At 45.2% G+C, this 22220-nt stretch overlaps 1 long non-coding RNA gene across 3 annotated transcripts; it reads left to right on the forward strand.

The window, feature by feature from the left end:
* The first annotated feature begins 108 nt into the window (after window positions 1-108).
* LOC117797098 lies at window positions 109-20623 on the forward strand. 3 transcript variants are annotated; one of them, XR_004621975.1, is made up of 5 exons: window positions 109-262; window positions 1856-1954; window positions 2147-2199; window positions 4849-4975; window positions 6250-8234. It is a non-coding gene; the product is annotated as an uncharacterized LOC117797098 (long non-coding RNA). The 3 variants fall into 3 exon arrangements; XR_004621974.1 differs by lacking the exon at window positions 6250-8234 and adding an exon at window positions 5881-5968; XR_004621973.1 differs by lacking the exons at window positions 2147-2199; window positions 4849-4975; window positions 6250-8234 and adding an exon at window positions 20024-20623.
* Window positions 20624-22220: the final 1597 nt, after the last annotated feature.

Here is a 22220-nt window from a genome sequence, read left to right on the forward strand (position 1 = left end):
CCCCGGGGACGCCCGGCGGCCGAGCGAGCGGACCGGGGCGTCGGCGGGGCGGAGAGGGGCGGGGCGGAGAGGGGCGCGGCGAGCGCGCAGTCACGTAGCAGCCGGCGGACCAGCTCGCTCCGCGCCACGTAGCGCGCGACCCGCGACGGTCCCCGCTTGAAGAGGTAGGCAGGTTACAGCAAAGGGAAGCTCCTCCTCTCTTTACCCGAGTTGCCTCTTTCTGGAAATTGACAGAAAATGGGACTCTGGCTGCTTTGAACAAGTAAGACATTTCGAAAAGTGTCACAGCACGAGAGATAGGGCGCTCCGAGAGCACGAGTTTCTCTTGTTTTGCGCGGAAGGAAACAGATTTGGCCCAAACCGACGGGCTGGGATGCCTCCTTTCTCTTAACCTGCACCCCTCCCTGCGCCTCCCTTCCCTTGACCCGCACCCCTCCGCCCTGGTTCTGTGCCCTGGCCTCGCACACCCCTGCAGTCCCACTATTGTTATCTGGTGGCGTCAGACTTCTAACAATGCGCTGCAGCCCCCGGAGTCCGAGAGCTAACCCCACCTCCGGGCACGTAGTGAGGGTGCGCCTTCAGCGCGTGCCTTCAGCTCTCCGGAAGCAGACGGTGAAACCCGAGCCAGTCCCAGGTGCGCCACGGGGAAGCATGACTCCTTGTCTCGGGAAGGGCCGCGCGCTGTCGGGCTGCCCTTCGCGGGGACGGGATAAGGTCTGAGCCCTACCCAAAGCCCAAGGCTGGTTTCCATTCCACGTTGCTCCTGAAGCTGATCCAGAAAACCTGCACATTTTTACAGGCGGCCCTCAGGGCCTTGTCCGCCCTCCTGTGTGGGGAGAGGAGATGAGTGTCTCAGACTTCGTGATTGATTCTCTGAGGCCACGGCTCCCCTTGCCAACAGAGATGGTTTTCAGAATTCTGGCCACGGAATACAGCCGCCAAAGGAAGGGCTAATCAGAAGCACAGTGTGTTTGGGAAGGTGGAGGCTAGGACACACCTTGCCGTCCTGACCGCCCTCCACCGTCAGGCGGCCTGGCCGGTGTCAAGCCCTTGGACTCTTAAGGGGACGGTTCAAAAATCACCGACTTATGGATCTTTGGTGTGCTCTCCTAAAAACCTTTTCCTCACTGGCCTCAACCATTTCCCACCTCCACCCCCATCCCACGGTCCAGACACATCCGGGCATGATGTCCCTGTCACTTGTCCACTCCCCTGCTCCTGGGCTCTCTACTCAAATGTTACTTCCTCTCCCATGCCTTCCTCCATGCTTTCTCTAGAACTCTGTGCGCACCGCACATGTAATCCACGGTGACAATTCTAGTGCACTTCCCAGGCCTTGCTTGATTTCTTTGTTGCCTTTGATGCCATGGCCACTCCCTCTTGTTTGAAACTCTTCCCTTAACTTGTGGAATTCTATCCCACTCTTTCTCAGCCTTCTGTAACATCTTTCTCTGCTCACTGTTCAGGGCTTTCTCCCAGCCAAGGCTTTCCCTTCAGCCTTCTGTTCTTCACACACACACATCCTTCCTGTGGGACCTCATCCACATACTCCTCTAATACATGAGCAATATTGGTTCCATTGGCAAGAAAGAAGGCCAGAAAATCAGGGTACACCCTGGCCATGCAGTATCTGGCCCCAGCTTTCCTCCCTGTCTCCAGCTCCTTCCATTCCCCTGCATGTTACCTTCTCTGAGGTCACTCCAAATATCTCCCGTATTTAGAAATTTTCAGCCTTGCATTCACACAGGCTTGAGATGTAGCGTATTAACTATTGTTGAGAAACAAATCACCCCAAGACTTTTTAGTAGCTTACGAAAACGGTAATCCCTTCTTATGTCTCTTGGTTCTGGTTTAGGCTCGCTCATGAGGCTGCAGTTAAGATGTTGGCCAGGGCAGCGGTCTCCATGGGGCTGGAGGGGGGGTCCACGTCTGAGGAGGCTTAGTCACATGACTGGTAAGTTAGCAGTGGCTCTTGGTGGGAGGCGTCGGCTCTTCTTCATGTGTGTTGCTTGAATATCCTCATGGCCCAGAAACTGGTTTCGCCAGGACAAGTAATTCAAGAGAACAAGATCAAAGCTGCAGTGCTTTTTATAATCTAGCCTCTGAGTTCAGTGTTATCTCTTATCATTCTCTCTTGGTCCCTCAGAACAGCCCTGATCCAGGGGGAGACAAGGCTACACAGGGCTGTGAATACAGAAGGTAGGCACGATCGGGGTCTCGGAGGTGGGCTACCCCATTTAGTTATCCCCTTGTAGTGTAAAGAACTCTGACTCTTCTGTTCACACTCAGCTCACTGACGTAACAGCTGCTTCTTTTAAGAAGCCTTCCCCGTAGGTGAATTTCCTCTTCTGCTCCCATTAGACCTGGAGCATATCTCCATTTCCTCCTGTCTTAAGCTGCACTGAAATTGTTGATTTACTTCTCTCTTGCCTGGTCTTTGGGTTCCCTGAGGAACAAGAGAATGTCTAAGACAATTTGAAATCACAATGTCTAGAACAACGGTGCACAGCAGAGTCTCAGTATAATTTATATATGGAGTAAGTGAATTTACTTACTAAATAACATTTAGTAAATAAATGACATTTCCTTTCCCCAACTAGAAATATTTTGTATAGCACTTAATGTATGTCCACCCCCACTTCAATTCTCTGCCGATTGGTTTTTATATTTCAGCTTTCATATTACATTTCCTACCTGCCTCACCCCGATGAGCTCTCTTCTCCTTTGATCCTAAAATTTTATTCTAAGAAAATATTTATACATTTGGTAAAGGTGTAGCTACAGTGACCTTCATTGCAGTTTGCATATGATGTTTAGCTTTGTGGGAAACCAAATTTCAAAAAAATAGTGATTTGATTAAGAAGGTATGTAATGAAAAATAGACTGTTGTGTAACCACTGAAATAATAGTACAAAAAATATTCGTTGATATGAAAAGATGTTCACCTGATATTACTATAATAAAAGTTGTAAACACTTTAATTTAAAATTTGCGATAAAATACCTATAAGCTACAATTGATCATTTTAGCCATTTTTTAAGTATACAGTCCAGTAGCATCAAATACGTTTGCATTGTCATGCAGCCAGTGTCCAGACCTCCTCATCTTGCAAAACTGAAAGTCTATACCATTAAGCAACATTCCCCCTCCCCATTTTCTTTCCTCTCCTCCAGCCCCTGGCAACCACCATTAGACTTCTGTCTCTATGAATGTGACAATCTGGTACCTCTCAAGTGAAATCACACAGTATTTGTATTTTTGTGCCTGCCCATTTCATTCAGCATACTGTCCTCAAGGTTCATCCATGGTATAGCCTGTGTCTGAATTTCCTGCCTTTTTAAGGCTGAATACTATTTCATTGTATGTATGTGCCACATTTTGTGTATCCATTCATCCAGCCATAGGTACTTGGGTTGCTCCTACCTTTTGGGTGTTGGGAATAATACTGTAATGAGCATAGGTGCGCCACTCTCTGTTCAAGACCCTGCTTTCAGTTCTTTTAGATAAATTACCCAGGAATAGAATTGCTGGGTTAATATGGTAATCCTGTTTTTAGCTTTTTGAGAGCTGCCATACTGTCCCCTGTAAGGCTACACCGTTTTCTATTCACACCTACAACGCACAAGGATTCCAACTGCCATGCACCCTTGCCAACACTTAATTATTTTCTGGGCGTGTGTGTGTTTGTGTGTGTGTGTTTTCATAGTAGCCATTCTGATGGGTGAGGTGGTATCTCATGGTGGTTTTGATTCACATTTCCCTAATGATGAGTGATGTTGAGCACTGTAGGAGTTCTTTATATATTCTGGGTATTAATCCCTTATGTATATGATTTGCAAATATTTTATCCCATTCTGTGGTTGCCATTTCACTCTGTTGATTGTGTGGAAAACATTTTTTAAACAGAAATGATTATGCTGACATACACACAATCAGGAAAAAACTGGGAAAACTTGCTAGAAAGTTAGGAGCGTGGACTATGGAATTAAGAGTGATTTTAATTTTCTTATGTTTATTATTAGCATTTTTTGGCATAAACATCTCACTTTCACAGAAAATCTTTAAATGAATAACACCTTGATTCTAATAAAGCATAGGGCATAGGTCTGTCCTTTGCAGATTTAATCAAGAAGGTCTGAAATCAAGAAAATATTTAGATTGTCAGCATCCTCCCGATGGGGTGCTGAGTCAAGGAGGGACAAGTGGTTTTCCTGAGTTTCATTTTGCTCTTCTATAAAATGCAAGATTTTTCCAGTTCTTCATTCTGAAGAATTTATGTACCCTGTCTATAATTGATTGTCCTTAGGAAACTTTTCCCAGCACCCTCTCTGCTTCAAAATGCACTTGTTCTGATTTCTATCAGGTCCATCACCCCACAGTGTGCCTGGCTCCCTGTCTAGATGGGGAGGTCCTCAAAATCCAGGGCTTACCCCTCTGGGCAACACCCACAAGCACAGGGCTTGGCACCCTTGTTGAATAATGTTGCCAAATCCAAAAGGCATCAAAAGTTCTGTTTCTCAGCTTCCCAGGAGAATTTGACTCAAAGGGTCATCTGACCATTTCTTCCTGACCCCATACTGTCCTGTATTTCCTCCTCAGTCTCTGGCTACTCGTTTTCAGTCTCCTTTGCAAAGTCCTCTTTATTCTCCAGCTGAGCTCTAAGACCGGAGTTCTTGGCGGCTCAGTCCCTTCTCCTCCTTTGCTCTCCTTCCATGACCTCAGCTATTGCCATGACCTTAATTCGCGCCTATGTACCAGTTATTTCTCACCGGCCCATACATCTCGTTAGAGCTCCAGACTTGTGTATCCAACTACCTTGTGCTGTGTGTTTTCTATTTGTCCTTCCAGATCCACGCTGTACTCTTGGTGACCCTCCTCTCTGCCCTGGCACTTTGAACTTTGTGAACTCTATCAGCAGACTCTCTGACTTCCAGCTGGGCTTAGCCGATAGAAGTTTCCAGCAGGAGATTGAAAGGTAGGAGGAGAGTGAGGTCAATAAGTTTTTTACCCCAGCTTTCTCTTTGGGCTTCACCTCAGACTGGCCGTATCTGTCTACTGAAGGCCACAGATCCTATCAGAAGGCCCTCTCCATCTGCATCTAACCCCCTAGACCCTCTCTCAACCAGTTACTGCCACTTTCCCTTGCTTCCTCAGGCCTAGGCACGGTCACGCCTCCCCACCGTTCCTAGCTTCAGGACACTGCACCATCTCTTTGCTTTCCCTAAACTCTGCCCACACCTTTGTTAGAGGCTTTTTATGAAGCTCTCCTCCCCTTGCCCTGGGTTCCTGCCAGGACCCGGGCTCCTACACACCTACTCCACATCTCCCCTTGGAATTCTCACAGTCGTCACAAACATGACATGTCCACAACATAACTTCTTTTTTTTTTTTTTAAAGATTTTATTTATTTATTCGACAGAGATAGAGACAGCCAGCAAAGAGAGGGAACACAAGCAGGGGGAGTGGGAGAGGAAGAAGCAGGCTCATAGCAGAGGAGCCTGATGTGGGGCTCGATCCCATAACGCTGGGATCACGCCCTGAGCCGAAGGCAGACGCTTAATCGCTGTGCCACCCAGGCGCCCCTACACAACATAACTTCTGATTTTTCTCCACGCCTCTCTTCCCTACGTTCTGCCGTCTCTGCGAATGCTGGCACCAGCAGGCCACGCGCGCAAGGCAGATGCCTTGGGAGTCAATGCGATTTCTCCATCTCCCCTCAGCCCCACTGTCCTCCGTCTTACCCGTCACTATGTCTGGAAAATCAGCTTCCCGCAGCCGGCCGCTCCTGACTCTAGTTCTCAGCGTATGTCTTATCTTCTGAAAAAATCTTCCTTCACACACGAGTTAAGAGCCCTCCATCTCTTTATTCTCTCTCCACAGGCCAGTTTGTTTGCTTCTCAGGAAATTAGTATCACTTCCTAATATCACTTAAGAAGTGACTATGTATGGGGCGCCTGGGTGGCACAGCGGTTAAGCGTCTGCCTTCGGCTCGGGGCGTGATCCCGGCGTTATGGGTTCGAGCCCCACATCAGGCTCCTCTGCTATGAGCCTGCTTCTTCCTCTCCCACTCCCCCTGCTTGTGTTCCCTCTCTCACTGGCTGTCTCTATCTCTGTCAAATAAATAAATAAAATCTTTAAAAAAAAAAAAAAAAAAAAAAGAAGTGACTATGTATGTCACTGGGGAGTTATGTCCCTTTGGTAGAACAGGGTGACTCTGTGCTATGAAGGATAATGGCTATAACTCTTCAGGTCACCCTGCTTGGAGGCCCGTGTTTCCTGAGGTTGATCCAACACGGCACAGTTAATCTCTGCAGTTCCAGACCTACGTCCATGCTAACCTCTTCAAGGTTCTGTACCCCCTCAAAGCCTCATGGAAAACGAACCACCGGCTCTATCCATCTTGTCTACACTGGCAGAAATAAATTACATGACATCTAGGGTTCCATAAGAGCCCAGTTCTACTGGCTCCAAGGCCAAAGATTTATCCTTGACTGTACATTTGTTTCAAAGAAACTACACTTATAAAAACAACATTCAAGAGATGTAACTGAGATGCCTAAAATGCCAGATTCATGATTTAGTTGCTTGGCCCAGTCAGTGCACTGCAAGTGCAGAAAACAAAACAAACAAACACAAATCTAAATGAAAGAACACATTTCTAAATCAAATTGCCCACCTGTTTCAAAGTCCTCTTATACAGGGAGTCAGACAGAAACCAGAAATACATCTAGGTGTCACCCGAACTAAACTGAAATATTTGCTGTTTTCTCCTTCTGGAATATCGCCTGAAAGAGACACCCATCCTGTTTGATGTATGGATTCAGAGCTGAGAAACCACCATGGTGTTTAGGGTCCCCCGTGCGTTGGTTCTATCTACTTGAAGCTTTGGACTTGAACGATGCCAAGGGAATCATTACCATGGATGCTACCTTTGGGTGGGGGTTCAGGAAAACACAGAGAGATGGAAAAAGGCTAAAATGATGGGATAACTGGTCCACTCCATGGACATCATTGAGTTTTAGGGACCAGGCACTGCTTTAGGGTCTGTGTACTGGCTGTGGTTTGAACCTCATTCCTCTTCAATGACCCTCTTTCCATCGTCTTCCAAAGACACTGGACATTATTCCCTTCCTGGACTGGTTAAAAGAAAAAACAACAAAGAGACCAGGAGTCATGGCTGGAACTAGTGCCTATTTTTCTAGAGCCTCTCCTTGAGCTCCCAGCTACTTCAGAGGCATTTCCTTCACCCCTGGGGTCTAAATTCTTAAGCAGCCTATTCACCTTAGAGGAGGAGCCCTTCTCTTACGGAGACTGGTGATTTGGACATCCTAAACTGGTTGAGTCCTGAGTCCTGCCCCTGGGTGTGGTTAGGCCTCAGGAAACCAGGACAACGAGAAGAGAGCTCATTGGATTATAGAGCTTTGTATGGTAGTCCCCGTATCTTCATCTTTGGTGTTGCTTTCTGCAATTTCAGTTACATGCTGTCAACCTTGGTCCGGAGGCAATGATGTATCATCAGGAGATCAGTAGCAGCCCCACGCTGGGTCACAGCACCCGCACCTCTCACCTCTCACAGCACTTCCCTTTGCATGTAGGCATTTTATCATCTCGCATCATCGTGAGAAGAAGGGCGAGTGCAATACAATAGGAGATTTTGAGAGAGAAGCTATATTCACATAACTTCTATTACAGTGTATTATAATTTTTCTGTTTTATAAGTATTATTAATTTCTCACTGTGCCTAATTTATAAATTAAACTCTATCATAAGTATATATGTATAGTATAGGTAGGGTTCGGTTCCACTAAAGGTTCTGGAAGGTATGCCCTGAAGATAAGGGGGGGACCACCATATAGTATTTATTCTATTGCTGCTGATCCTGGGGGCAGCCACCATGGTGGGGAAGGTGTTCTCATCTGATCTAAAGCTCTTCCATTCATCGGAAGAGACTAGAGGTCACAGGTTTTCCATATTCTCAAGACTTCAATTTTTGCCCTTGGCCTACCAATATTGGAGGAATGAAGTCCAATCCCTGAATTGTTCAGCTGAAGAAATAGTGGCTCGGGGGTATGTTTTGTCTGGGGGTACATATCTCATCAAATCAATTTGTTGAGCACTTACTGTGTATAGATGGTTAATTTTATGAGTCATCTTAGCTGGAGTGTGCGATCCAGTTGTTTAGTCAAACATTAGTCTGTGTTTGCCAGAAAGATATTTTTTTAAGACATGATTAACATTTATTTACTTATTTATTTATTTAGAGAGGGAGAGGTGGGGGGAGGGGGAGAGAGAGAATCTCAAGCAGGCTCCACGCCCAGCCCAGAGCCCAACTCGGGGCTCACCTCACAACCCTCAGATCATGACTTGAGTGGAAATCAAGAGTCAGATGCTTATCTGACTGAGCCACCCAGGCGCCCCTAGATATGATTAATATTTAAATGAGGAGATTTTGAGTAAAGCAGATGTGCTCCATCATTAATGAGTTGAAGGCCTTAAGAGGAAAGAGTGGGGTACCCACTGCCAGCCTGCGCTACAGATTTTGAACTTGTCAGCTCCCTCAAGTTGCGTGAGCTGAAAATAAAGCCCTTTCTCTAGAAACATCTTATTGGTTCTGCTTCTCTGCAGAACCCTGACTGATATGGAATGGGGAAGGTGGGAGACAGACAGGTGATCGACACCTGGCTTTCAGGTCCCCGGACTCTGCTCTGATGGCCACCTAACCAGACGATAAAGCAGAGTAGATGGTCTGTCCGTGGCCACGTAAGTCATGACATTGTTGGAGAATAAGTGCTTGTCTTCACACATTCAGCTTTTGGAGTGGCACTTTTAAAGTGCCAAAAGCCAAATTAAACCCATCAAGATGCCTTTGAATGTACAGCATTCCTCTTATGGAGGAAATAGCCTCACCACATCCGGGCAGTTTACGGCTGGAGCCATCCACCCGCTGCCGTCCTGGTGTGAGCGCCATGCGTTTGTCAAGCACGCGTGTTGTGTTCCTGCCCCACGCTCAAACTCTGCATTCTGGGAATTAAGCTGAGGGAAAGTTCCTCCTCCTTGACCCCAACTGCCAGAGCGTGCTTGCTTTAGTACACACTGTAAGTGCGAACCCGGTGTTCTTGGGAGAGCTGTCTGACTTCTTCGTTCTTCAGCTGTGCAGAGCCAAAGAAAAATAACCCAAATGTGGAATCTCAGCTTTTCTCTACTATTATCAATGCTTACTACCTACCATGGAGGCCTTAGGTGAGAGGTTACAAAATAGAATACGCTGTCATCTAAAAATAAATGAGCTGATATTGCATAGTACAAATTACATTAGTTATGACTTCAATTCCTTTTATTTCTCTTCTCCATGAGTTCGTTCTGAAAAAGTGAAATGGCGAAGTTGGAGGAAAATATTTGAACAATTAAGATTTGGAATACAAAATGTAGCTTTCATCATATTCACTGAACAGCTTGTTTCTGATCAGATCTTTTTAAAAAAGATTTATTTATGAGAGAGAGCATGCAAATGGGGGAGGGGCAGAGGGAGAGAATCGCAAGCAGGCTTCCTGCTGAGTGTGGAGACCTACCTGGGACTCAATCTCACAACCCTGAGATCATGACCCGGAGATCATGACCTGAGCTGAAACCAGGGGTTGGACACTCAGCCAAATGAGCCACCCAGGTGCCGCCTGATCAGATCTTTCTGATTATCATCTCTCCTGCTTGCTTGCCTGCTGCTGCTTCTGGGTCAGCCCGCGGTGACAGAGCCAGTGGTTCAACAGCGTTCTCAAATGGTAAAAGGAGACACTCAAAGCAAGGGATCGAGCAGACTCAATGAGACAGAAGGAACAGTCCAAAAAGCTAAAAGGTGGATCAAACTCTTGGAGAAACCAAAGAGCTGGAATTAAGAATAGAAGCTAGCTATAAAACTGAGAATGTGAGACAAATAGGGATAAAGTGACCAACTAGAACACGCCCTAGTCTTTCTGCTTCACTCGACAGTGTATGAATTTACTGTAAAGTCCTGGGCCGTCAGAAAAATGAACAAAGGAAAACTGGACAGCTCTTCCTCAGCTTTCCTGTCTTCTCTAGGATTTCCTGCTAGCTTTCTCCACCCTTGGCTACCACCTACCTTGGTAACTACCACCGATCCCCATCCTAATCCGGTCAATAGGCATGTGAGACGCATTACGCATGCATTACGTAGGGTGCTTGCTGGTGGATGGAACTGGGGGAGGCAGCTGTGAGAGCCTACTGGCTCCTGTGACAGACTCGCCCTTTCCTTGTTAAAATGTGTTGTTCCTCGGGGCCCCAAGGGAAGGCTTGCTGTGACTCATGTGACTTTTAAATGTGACAGAAATGCAGGACCAACTTGTTAAAGCTTTTATGGAGGTCTGTTTTCACGAGACAAAATGTAGCCAAGACACACATCGAAGTTCAAAAAGGAAGGCAGACAACAGTGATGAAGATGGGGTCATCAGGACAGAAGGACACTGAAGCCGGGAAACACAAGATGAGTCTTTCATGTATCTCATTCCTGAGACACTTGTGATAAGCCCCTGGAGAGTTGCTAAATGTGGCATGTACATTGGGCTTTAAGCACTTTAGAGCCAACCCCAAAGGGGACCGTGTAAGAAGTTACATGATTGGGAAAGGGTGGGCGCCGTGGAAGTACTGATGCTCTTGGAATAGAGATTAGAGCAAAACCCACCCTCCCACTCCACCCGTGGCCACCACTCCCACCCAACTGCCTCTGTGGAGTAGAGTGAACACATTTTCTAACTCCTTTACTATAAAAGTGTCAACAGTCTATAAAGGCAGGGGCTATTGGGGTGTAGTGACAAACAGTAGTCCCTGTCGCCCAGAATTTTATGCTTTACTGAGAAGGGGGAATATGCTATGATTTAATAGGAGGAGGAGATTGAATGGATAGCCTTGCACAGGCACTTCTAGGGCAGAGAGATGTTTCACATCTTATGTCAAATTTCCACCATCGGTATAAAGTGCAGTGTTCTACACAGACACTCACAGCCTGCCCAGCATGTCTCTTCTGAAAAACATGAAGTGGCTAAAGCGAAAGGACTCGTGAAGGAGGTATGATAAACCTTTGTTGGGGTCACAATAATTCATACTTATGGGAAACATGTGGAAGGAAACAAAATCGTGGCTCTTGAAGAAGGCGTGGGGAAGGGGCATTACCGCAAACAGGCCGGCTCACAGGGGGACGAGGAGGGAAAGGTTGACTTCGAGGAGAGACTGGACGCCTCGCCGAAGAAAACATCAGAACGTGCCCTGGAGATTCAGAGGACACATGCCTCCAGCAGGACCGTCAGGGCATCTTGCTAGGGTAAACGGGAGAGGAAAACAGGGCAAGAACTGTTTCTACAGAACTCTCTTAAGTGAGCGGCATAATATTTCCTCCACAGCAAAGTGTTTTTCGCAGTAGGACCTCCAAGCCATTCTTTTGAGTTTTGTGTGAGTTCTTTGCTTTTACTTTTGTTTGTTTTTGTCTTGGAGAGCTGGCTTAGGCGACTGCTGGTGTAGATGAAAGATGTTCGTGTGCTCTAGAAGGGGGTTTCTAATACTCCGAAGCGGAAGTGATGCCAGCCTCGGGATGACCACGTAGGTTGAGTATTGCAACCAGGGCAACAAGACCTTCATATTACAAATAATCCCAGTTCCGTCGTTGCCCCTCTTCTCCCACCAGCCTTGAGGCAGAACAAGCAGCAACTAGTAACACCAGTAATGCTGTAGTGGCCCTCACAGGGCAGAGTGGCTTCCTGCACAAAACCCAGCTGCTCTTCTCCAGACATTCCCATCATGCCTTGCTACTTCCCCTGGAAGGTGGGTGAGGTACCATCCTCCCCAGAAGGGGAAAGATGGCGATCCTTTCAAACACAAGGAACCATGCCTTCTTTCCTCTTCCTTGTCCCAGCTTTTCAGGGGAATTCCAATTCTACCCTAACCAGTCTACTGGAAACTTAGCCTATCCTCGTTTCTACCCATGAATCACCATTATTCATACCCAAGCACAAACCTGACACCCCTCATTTTAGGGCCATCTCACTACTGGCTCACCTTTGGTCACATCAGTCTATTTTTAATCATTTTAGGACTTATGTCTTGTGCATTAATTTATTTATAAGTTTATTGCCTATTCTAGAATATAAGGGCCATGGGAGCAAGGATTCTTATCCTGTCGACTCCTGTATTTTTCATGTTTAGAATAGTGTCTGGCATGTAATTGGTATGCCAAATAATTTATTATTAAAAATAGAGGGTAGAATCAATTATAAAGCAAGAGCTTAGGGAAATAAAACATTCTAATATTAATATATGAAAAAAGTTTTTACTTTTCCAACACAGAGACACCCCCCCATTCTATTGAGTGCTGCAATAGGGAAATGTAGAGTAGCCAGAACTCACTGGGAGTTGGAGAGCTGAGGAAAGAGGGGCACTAAGGGGGTGTCTCCGAGACCCTTTCAGGGAGTCTGTAAGGTAAAAACTAGTTTCGTATTAATATTAAGGTGTTGATTTTTTCACTGTGGTGACATTTCTGATGATGCAAAAGCAACAGAGAGCAAAACTGCTGCCTCCTTCCCATGTGGCATGTGGCACCAAATTGTCACCACATACAGTAAAACAGATTCCAGTTTCCTTTAAGAATGCCCTTGGTAGGGGCACGTGGCTGGCTTAGTAGGTGGAGTGTACAACTCTTTATCTCAGAGTTGTGAGTTCGAGCCCCCCATTAGGTGTAGAGATTACTTTAAAATATTTTTTTTAAAAAAATGTCCTTGATAAATCAGTAAAAATTATTAATTTTGTTAAATCTCGATCTCTGAGTACATGCATGCATTTAATATTCTCTGTAATAAAATGGGAAAAACACATCAAGCATTTCTGCTGAATGATGAAGGTTATTGGTTTTCTTGAGGAAAAACACTTGGCAATTAATTCGTGAGCTAAACTAGCCTTTTATTCCCCCTGGAACACCATTATTCTTTAAAATTTTAAAGTGTGAAAGCCAAACTATGGTTATTTAGACTTGGATATTTGAAGGATATTTTCTCAAAATGAATAAAGTAAGCTTGTCCCCTCAAGTAAAACAACTGACAATATCAGTTGCCAATGATAAAATTTTAACTTTCAAGAAAGAATTAGAATTCTAGAAAACTTGTGTATATCACTGTGAGCTTGACGGCTTCCTTATAGACATTTTTCTGATGAGATTGGTGGCAATATATTAATAATATGATTTTGGGGGGATGCGTAATATGTCAAAATTTACATAAGATCTACATAAGTCAGTGAGGCAATAATTTTCCAAATGTCACAAAAGCATGCATGGGTAAAAGATCTGTTCAAAGTGCAAAATAGATCAATGGATTTCACAGAACAGAATTTAAAAAGTTCATTGAGAAGGTTCCAGATTCCACATTAAAATTAACTTTAAAGAAACTAGCACTTACTGAGTTTGGGTGTAGTATCAAAGAATATGTGCACTTATCTTTAAAACCAATTAAAATATTCCTCCCTCACACAGGCTGATTTTTCTTCTTGAACTTCTGCCAAAACAAGATACTACAACAGAAGGAATGTAGAGGCAGAGTAGATATGGGAATCCAGCTATTCTCTATTAAGCCAGACATTAAGGAGATTTGTAAAACGGTAAATGACTTCGCTCTTCTCACTAGACATTTTTCTGTTTTGGAAAATCGTTATTTCTCATAATCTACATTAACACGTAACTCATTATGATCGTCACTCAAATATTTTCAAAATTTCTCAGTATTCAGTTTTAGTATGGTAAATATTGATAACCCACTTCTTTTTTAAAAAAGCTACCAGGAATCCTCAGATTTTAAGAGGGTAAGTGGATTTCGAGACCAGAATGTTCGGAGAGCCCCTGGGTTGGAATAAGACTTGCAGAATTCAGCAGTGGCTCCAAAGACACTGAGGCGTTTTCTCTCTTTGCCGAAGGCCAGGTTCAGCGTGAGGGACAAAGTGAATTAGAGAATTAAACTGAAGGCAGGAGGCTGATGTTTCCCCGAGGCTCCTTTGTGCCTCAGGACTTGTCCTCAGGCTCTCCTCCGAACCATCCTGTGAGGTCATGGCGATTCGGTCCAAAAGAGAAGGAGGCTCAGAAGGGTTCGTTGGCTACAGCGAATAGAAGCGGGTGGCAGAACCACAGCTCTGCCAGCACTTCCCATCAGACCAGTACATCTGATAATGACCGGAAATGTTTAGGTCCCAAATACTTTCACCCAAAGTATTGGCACCATTGAGGTCAAACGTGGCTTCGCGGCATCTGTATTCTCCCAATGACGGCCTTGGCATGCTGGCCTTGGGGGGCCGGCGAACACAATGGCATCACAGAAGAGTTACCCAATTTCCTGCCAAGCTCTGTAAACCAGCAGGGTCTCTTTCTAAACTCTTGGAATCCTTCTACTTCCTAAGGGAAAAGGTTGTGGGTGTTTGGGATTGTGTGTGTGTGTGTGTGTGTGTGTGTGTGTTGCCTTCGGTTAGGGTTTCTGGCATTCTTTTGTGAGCATGGAACTGATTAGCGCATAGGGTCAAACAGCTTGCGCTGGGCTTCCTGTGTGAATGCGAACGGTGCTGATTTCCAGCTTCCCATTCGATAGGTTGTCGGCGGCGGCCGCGGCGGGCGCTGCAGCTGCAGACGGCGTCCTTCGGTTTCCCTTCGGTTTCCTGCAGCGTTAGAGCGCGGCCTGGCTGCCCGTGCGCGCGCGGCGCCCGCCTCCGCGTGCCTTTCCTGCAGGGTTTCGGGAAAGGTGTTCAATTAGCCTGTGGAGAGTACTGGCCGGGCACAAACGCAGGTCTAGGTCCCGGCTGCCGCTAGTGATCATCCGCGTAGTTGCCCGCGAAGGAGTGAGCTCTCAGGCCCCGCGCTCTGCTTCCTCGCACGGCTCGTTCCAGCCTTGAAGTTCAGTAACTCTGAGTTCTGCTCCCAGCCACCACTTCCTAACGCCCCACACTCTGGTGGTTCTGAAGCATTCGTTTTTCTTCTTTCTGATTCACATTCCGTGTGTTCTTTGTCCCCTTTTCTTTCCCCCTTGTTATCCCTACATTATAGCCTCTTATATTTAAGTTCTTCTAGAAACGGTCCTCCTTCAACAGCTCTTGTTATCCAGCTCCCATTGTCTCTAAAGTGGTATTAGGATGGCGGGCTTTTTCTTAGAAAGGAGATCCAGAATGTGTTTGCTTCCTGTTCTGTTAGGGGGTTGGAGATTGGCTTCTGTCAGGATCCTCCCTTGTCGTATAATGTGGGCGGGAGATGCTGGGCTGGCAGCCATTTCTCCAGCTCCGCTCTATTTTTATCAAATTCAGTTAGGGTTAAGTAGGCGGGATAATGGCAAACTTAAGTCATCGGCTTTCATGTCCGAGTATGAACATTTCAAATGGAACCAGGACGGTAAACTTCTGTTTTCCACCAGCTGGGGCTCCCCCACACTCTGTGGCTTCCCCAGAGCCTCGGTGAGTGGGTTTGGCTCCATCTGGTGGTGCGATGGGCGAAGGCTTTGCTGCCCGGATCCTACAACGCTTGAGGAAAACCTGTTCACTGTGAACAGGCAAGCAGGGATTTAAGCAAAATAGTGGGAACCTTTACAGCAGATCACTTAGTATGCCCAGAGTTCAAATTTGTTGTTAGCCTTGCAAATGTGTGTAAGTTACAGAGTCCCTGGGACTGTGCAAAGCTAAGGTTTATGGGTGTTCACTTCAGATATAAGTCCTGTTGAGTTTTTAACTTTTCAGCAAGGTTTTTGTATGCTTAGGGTGGGATCCAAATGTTGCATGTTGGTAACTTATGCTCCTGTGAATAACATGGGCAAATTGCTTACTTTTTCTAAGCCTCAGTTTCTCTTTTTGTTATCTGCAAAAGATAGTTTCTAAGAACCGTTCCAGTCCTTTAAAAATGTCAACCAGCTACAAATATTGCCGGTTTCATGATTCACGCTAATGACAGCACGTACTTCAGATCCATGATTTTTTCCATCTTCTGAGAGTTTAATGTTAACAAGTAGTGTAGAAATAATACCAATAATTGTCTTATTTTTAAAAAAAAATATTTCATTTAGGGGCGCCTGGGTGGCATGGTGGTTAAGCGTCTGCCTTCTGCTCAGGGCGTGATCCCAGCGTTGTGGGATCGAGCCCCACATCAGGCTCCTCTGCTAGGAGCCTGCTTCTTCCTCTCCCACTCCCCCTGCTTGTGTTCCCTCTCTCGCTGGCTGTCTCTATCTCTGTCAAATAAATAAATGAAATCTTTAAAAAATTTTTTTATTTATTTATTTTGAGGGGGGCGAGAGGGAGGTGCAGAGGGAGAGGGAAAGAACCTGAAGCATACTCTCCACTGAGCGGGGAGCCCAGCTCAGGGTTCGATCCCCTGACCCTGAGATCATGACCTGAGCCGAAACCAAGAGTCTGGTGCTTAACCACCTGAGCCATCCAGGCACCCATATTTGTCTTATCATCTATTGAGTCCTGCTATATCTCTGGTATTGTCTTAGGCACTTTTCACATGTTTGCTTTGTTATTTGATCTTTCCAATATTCCGGCTGACCAAATTCTGCAAGATAAATATTATTATGCTCACTTTACAGGTTAGGAATCTAAGGCTACCACACCCTACCCTCCATGTTTACAAGCTAGGAAAGAAAATAAAAGAGAAACAAGTGAAAAATATGGCATTCTTCTAATTGTAATTCATTGTAATTCATCATACCACGATTCATGGTGTAGAGCACAGTGCAATTTGTCAGGTTCTGACAATACCAAACGTATTCAGGCCACGTAAGAGGAGATATTTCTCTGTCTTTAACATATTCACTAAGCTGCTGTCATATGGTGATTGTTAGAGAAGTAGTTAAAAAAAATACATTTTCCAAGGATTCAGGAAGAAACTCACATTTATTAAGCTCTAATACGGTACCCATCCTCTTCCCTGTGCAGTGAGCAGTGAGGAGAGGTGGAGAATCAGGTCTTCAAAGGTGACTGCCACGTCCCCACTGCTGATTTGAAGACAACAGGTGGCAGTGCTCATCAGCACTTTGCAGGAACAGCTGTGGGGTGCCCCGACAGGGCACAGTAACAGGAGTGTGTTGTTTTTGTTATGGTTTGTTTGAGTATTCCTTTTGATAGCTAGAAAGCCTTTTCCAGAGTGTGCTGCCTATACATTTTATTTGGAAAACAGAGCTTCCAGGTCCAATAGTATGGGAACCACTGGGCTAAATAAAGTTAAATGGGTTTTTGGCTATAGAGATAGACTTCTTGAAGAGTTTTGTATGTCAATGTGTACTTCTTATTTAACTTTTAAGTTGAATGTATTTTAACATATAAAAATCAAATAACCCCCAATAGCTAGAGATAAGGCAGAAAGTAACTCCTGTCTCTCTACTAGAAACCTTGTCACCTAGCCACTGTTGATTTGTGTGTGTGTAAATTTCCAAGAATATTGGGGTACCTGGGTGGCTCAGTTGGTTGAGCCTCTGACTCTTGATGTCAGCTCAGGTCTTGATCTCAAGAGTGTGAGTACAAGCCCCACGTTGGGCTTCATGCTGGGCATGGAGCCTACCTAAAAACAAATTTTTTTTTTTAAATTTCCAAGAACATTGTAGTGGCATCATTTTGCTTATGTGGGATAGCATATTAATTCAGATGAATGTTGAAAAAAATGCTGTGTTGGGGCACCTGAGTGGCTCAGTCATTAAGCGTCTGCCTTCAGCTCAGGGCGTGATCCCAGCGTTCTGGGATCGAGCCCCACATCAGGCTCCTCTGCTGGGAGCCTGCTTCTCCCTCTCCCACTCCTCCTGCTTGTGTTCCCTCTCGCTGGCTGTCTCTCTCTCTGTCAAATAATATTTAAAAAAAAAAAAAAGAAAGAAAGAAATGCTCTGTAGCTGTCACCTGGCAACCTGAGCTATAGTCCTATGGAGCTTCTGTGAGCCCCATAGCTGCTGCCCCCTGTGGAGGCGGGGTTACATCGTCCACCTTGCAAGCTCCTCCCAGCATCCTGCCCTTAGGTTACCTACCTAGTTCCAGTAGGCCTTGGTCTTTGCTATCAACAGTTTTGATGAATGATCGACCCCCCACTGACCTGATGTCCAGATGGAATTTCCTATATTATAGAAATTAGTCATGAAATATTAGGACAAAAGTTATATGTTTAAGAAGTCTGTTAAGGGGGCGACTGGCTGGCTTAGTCAGTAGAGCGTGCAACTCTTATCTCAGGGTTGTGGGTTCAAGCCCCATGCTGGGTGTCAAGATTGCTCAAAAATAAAATCTTAAAAAAGAAGTCTGTTAAGAATTCCTAGGTTGCTAAACACTTTCTGGGAAATCCTATATCCCGATTCATGGAATTTTACCATTTTAATAGTAACGTCTTTCTATGTGCTAGAGAATTTACATATGCTAATTTGACTAACCCTTCCAGCAGTACCATAACGGAAGGTGCATGCAACATCTATGATTTACAGAAGAGGAAGTGAACCAAAGAATGGTTAAGCACCTTTCATCCCTAGACTACAAATTCCAGAATCTTTTAGCACCTCCTACTGTCTCCCTGTCTTGGTCTCTGATACCCTGTAGGACCTCCGCTTCTTGGAACTTCAGCTGATCAGGACAGAGACTGTTGAGCATTTCCTGGCCCACGACATCCCCTCCTTCCACCACCTCTCCCCTCCCACTCCCAGCTCACTGCTCTGAGCAGTGTCAGACTCTATAAGATGTTTCTATATTAAGATATGAAATGAAAGAAACAAAAAGTAGACTTCTATGTACACTCCAGCTTCAGTATGGGAAAAGCACACAGAAAAGAAGACTAGAAGGAAAATGGTGATTGTGTTAGAGTTGCAGGGTAATGGATTTTTTTTCTTTTGTATGACTTTTCTGAAGTATGGCTATATGCATTATTAAATGGGAGAGATTTACCTTTTTCACGCATTTATATATATCTCTCCAAAAACTGAAAGACATCTACCAACTCAGATGGTTACCATACAATACTATGAAATAGTCTTTACAGTAGTTACTGTTTATCAATTGATTAATAATTGCTATTTACCTTACATATAAAAGTTTGAATTCCCATGAAAACTCATCAAAGAAGCTATTATTGTGCTTTATTGAAATTAAGGACACGAAGGTAAAGAGCAAGCCAGTGATTTTTCCAAGACCACATTGCTGGAAGTGGAATTCACTATTGTCAGGCTCACAAGACTTCAGAGTGCCCTCTCAGATAAACAGATGTCTGTAATGTCTGGATTTCTGTGAGCTGTTTTCACACAAATCCTTTCAGTCATTTTATCAGTCTAGCATCATCATTCATCTGGTCGAAAAATTTATTATCTAAGATCCCTATTTTCATGGTACCCTCAAATTTTGTTACTGTATGAGGGTCATGTGAAGAGTGGCAAGCACATAACAAGAGTCTACAGCATCTGACAGTGCTCCTAAGTCCAGCTTCTGACAGTAATTCCTTAGCAGGTGAGTTGGCCTGTCTCCAAGATGGCCCCCAATGAGCCCTGCCTCCTGGATTCATGCTCTTGTGTAGTCCCCTCCCGTATCATAGCAGAGTTGTCCTGTGAGACCAAATGAACACAGCAGAGGTGATGGTCTGTCACTTCTGAGACTGGGTCATAAAAAACATCATGGCTTCCATCTTGCTTGCTCACCCTTGGATCACTTACTTTGGGGGAAGCTAACTGCCATGTCGTGAGGACATTTGAACAGTCTATGGAGAGGTCCACATGGTGAGAAACTGAGGCCTCCAGCCAACAGCTCTGTCACTGAATGAGCTTAGAAGCAGTTCCTCCAACCTCCTCAAGCCTCCAGGTGACTCAGCCCCAGCTGACTCCTTGACTGAAATGTCATGAAAGACACTGACTCAGACCCACCCAGCAAAAACACCTCTGAATTGCTGACCCACCAAAACTGAGAAGATAAATGTTTGCTGATTTAAACCAGTAAGTTGTGGGGTAACTTGCTACATAGTGATGAATAAATATAGAATTTCAGTTAATGTCTTTAGTTCACAGGACCTCAGACAGAGAGGAACTGTACTTGAAGAGCTGCACATCAGGAGAATTACCTGCACTGGGACCTGATTTAAATGGTGACATCCTGGATTTTGAGCTGATGACATACAGGGATGAGACTTTCAGGCAGCACTGGGAGGAATAAGAGTATTTTGCCTATGGGAGGAATATCATGGTTCAAAGTATGTCCCCAGATTCTTCAACATTCCTTTTAAAAGGCAGAGCCTCATTCCCCTGTACTTGAGGGCGCGCTGGACTTAGCAACTCAATTCTAATAAATAGATAAAACGGAAGCAACTGTGTGACTTCAAAGACCAGATCATAAAAGTCACCATGTCTTCTCTGTGCTCCTCCTCTTGGAAGGCCCACTCCAGAGAAAGTCGTGAGCAGTGTTATAGAGAGGGCCACGTGACACGGAGACCTTCTGCCAACAACCACTTGAGCAAAATTTATGGGAAGTGGCTCCTTCAGCCCCAGTCAAGCCTTCAGATGACACCAGCCCAGCCAGCGTCCTGACTGCAACCTCACGAGAAACCCAGAACCATTCAGCTAAGTCACTCTTAGAACCTAGTCCTCAGAAACCAAGTGAGAAAATAAATGTTGCCTTAAGTTCCTAAGTCTGGGGGTAATTTGTTCACAAGAGATAATTAATGTGTCAGTGGTGAAAATTACCTGGTAATATTTTCATACTTGAATTAGAAAGTAAGTTTTGAGTAAGCCTAGGCAATTTTCTTCCTACTCAGGTCATGGAAATTTCAAATGTTCTGGAATTATTCTTGTTCCTGGCCTTCCAACATACGCTCAAAAGTTCCTTTAGTCTCTGTTACCAAATTTTTACCTAGATTTTCTCTGTCTTTGGTAGCTCTCAAAGTACTAGAAAGAGAAAGCGAGAGAGAGGGACACCCCGTAAACATTGGATGGATAGAAACAGTATTACACAAAGGTAGCCGAGCTGGTTTGTATATATTGTATTTCATTATATACATATACAGTTGAGGTCAAGTACAAATAATCTCTAAGAATATACAGAAGATACAAGAAAGTCTTTAACTTTAGATTCAAGTTAAATATTGTACCATTGAAATTCAGCCCAGCTGTCTGGACTTGAAACTGGCTCCTCTACCATATTCATTTCTATTGTCCTCTGCTCTCTAGGGAGAAGGGCATAGAGGAGGGCCAACTGGGAGTCCAGGAGGCCTGAGTGTGGGACTGGTTCTTTCCTGATGGGGAAGACCTCTCCTCTAGGGCCTGTTCTCTCTTCCAACCCCTCCCTGGCCCTTCCTTCCCTTCTCTCTTTTCCCCTTTCTTCATGCCTGCAGTTTAGGTTTTCAGCCCATTTGTTCTATTGTTTTTTTTTTTTTTTTAAAGATTTTATTTATTTATTTGACAGAGATAGAGACAGCCAGCGAGAGAGGGAACACAAGCAGGGGGAGTGGGAGAGGAAGAAGCAGGCTCCTAGCAGAGGAGCCTGATGTGGGGCTCGATCCCACAACGCCGGGATCACGCCCTGAGCCGAAGGCAGACGCTTAACCGCTGTGCCACCCAGGCGCCCCTGTTCTATTGTTTTGATGCTCTGTGTCTGAGTCTATAGTGTGTGTGTGTGTGTGTGTGTGTGTGGGTGTGTACCCAGGAAGGCGGCAGTGACAAGGTAGTGGGGTGATATCTGCCACACAAATAAATAATTGCAGTATTCTGTGGTGAGTGTGTTGCCTGTTGACTGTCTACAAGGCTGCCAGAAAGACTTGATTTAAGAAAGCTAAGTGTGTTAGCTCCCCTGCAAGGAGGGGGAACATCACCCTGATTGTCTCAGTCATGTCTCAGAAAGGAAATTCGAGCAGGGTGTTCATCTGCCTTCAGGGCCTGGGCTGGGTGATTTTAAGGTGGGACCCGCAAGGTGGACTCGATGGGGATGGGGCAGAGTTCTGCCTTCATGGCTTTCTCTGGATGGGAGGGCACAGAGAAATAAGGGGTTTGAAGCTACTCTTCATGCACAAGCTGTGAGTCTCGTAAGTAAACTGTTTTGTTTTTAGTTTTTTACTGCAGCCTTTTCTTCTAGGAACTTGTGTTTCCTGAAGGGACTGGCTAGGTGGTTTTTGTTTGATCCTAATATTGTGTAGTGCAGGTGCAGGGAACTGTCGGTGTCAGCTCTCCTGGGCTGCAAAAGTGGCAGCACGAAGGAGGGAGGAGTTC

This window comes from Ailuropoda melanoleuca, chromosome 18 (genome assembly GCF_002007445.2).
Source record: "Ailuropoda melanoleuca isolate Jingjing chromosome 18, ASM200744v2, whole genome shotgun sequence".
In the NCBI taxonomy this organism is placed as follows: Eukaryota; Metazoa; Chordata; class Mammalia; order Carnivora; family Ursidae; genus Ailuropoda; species Ailuropoda melanoleuca.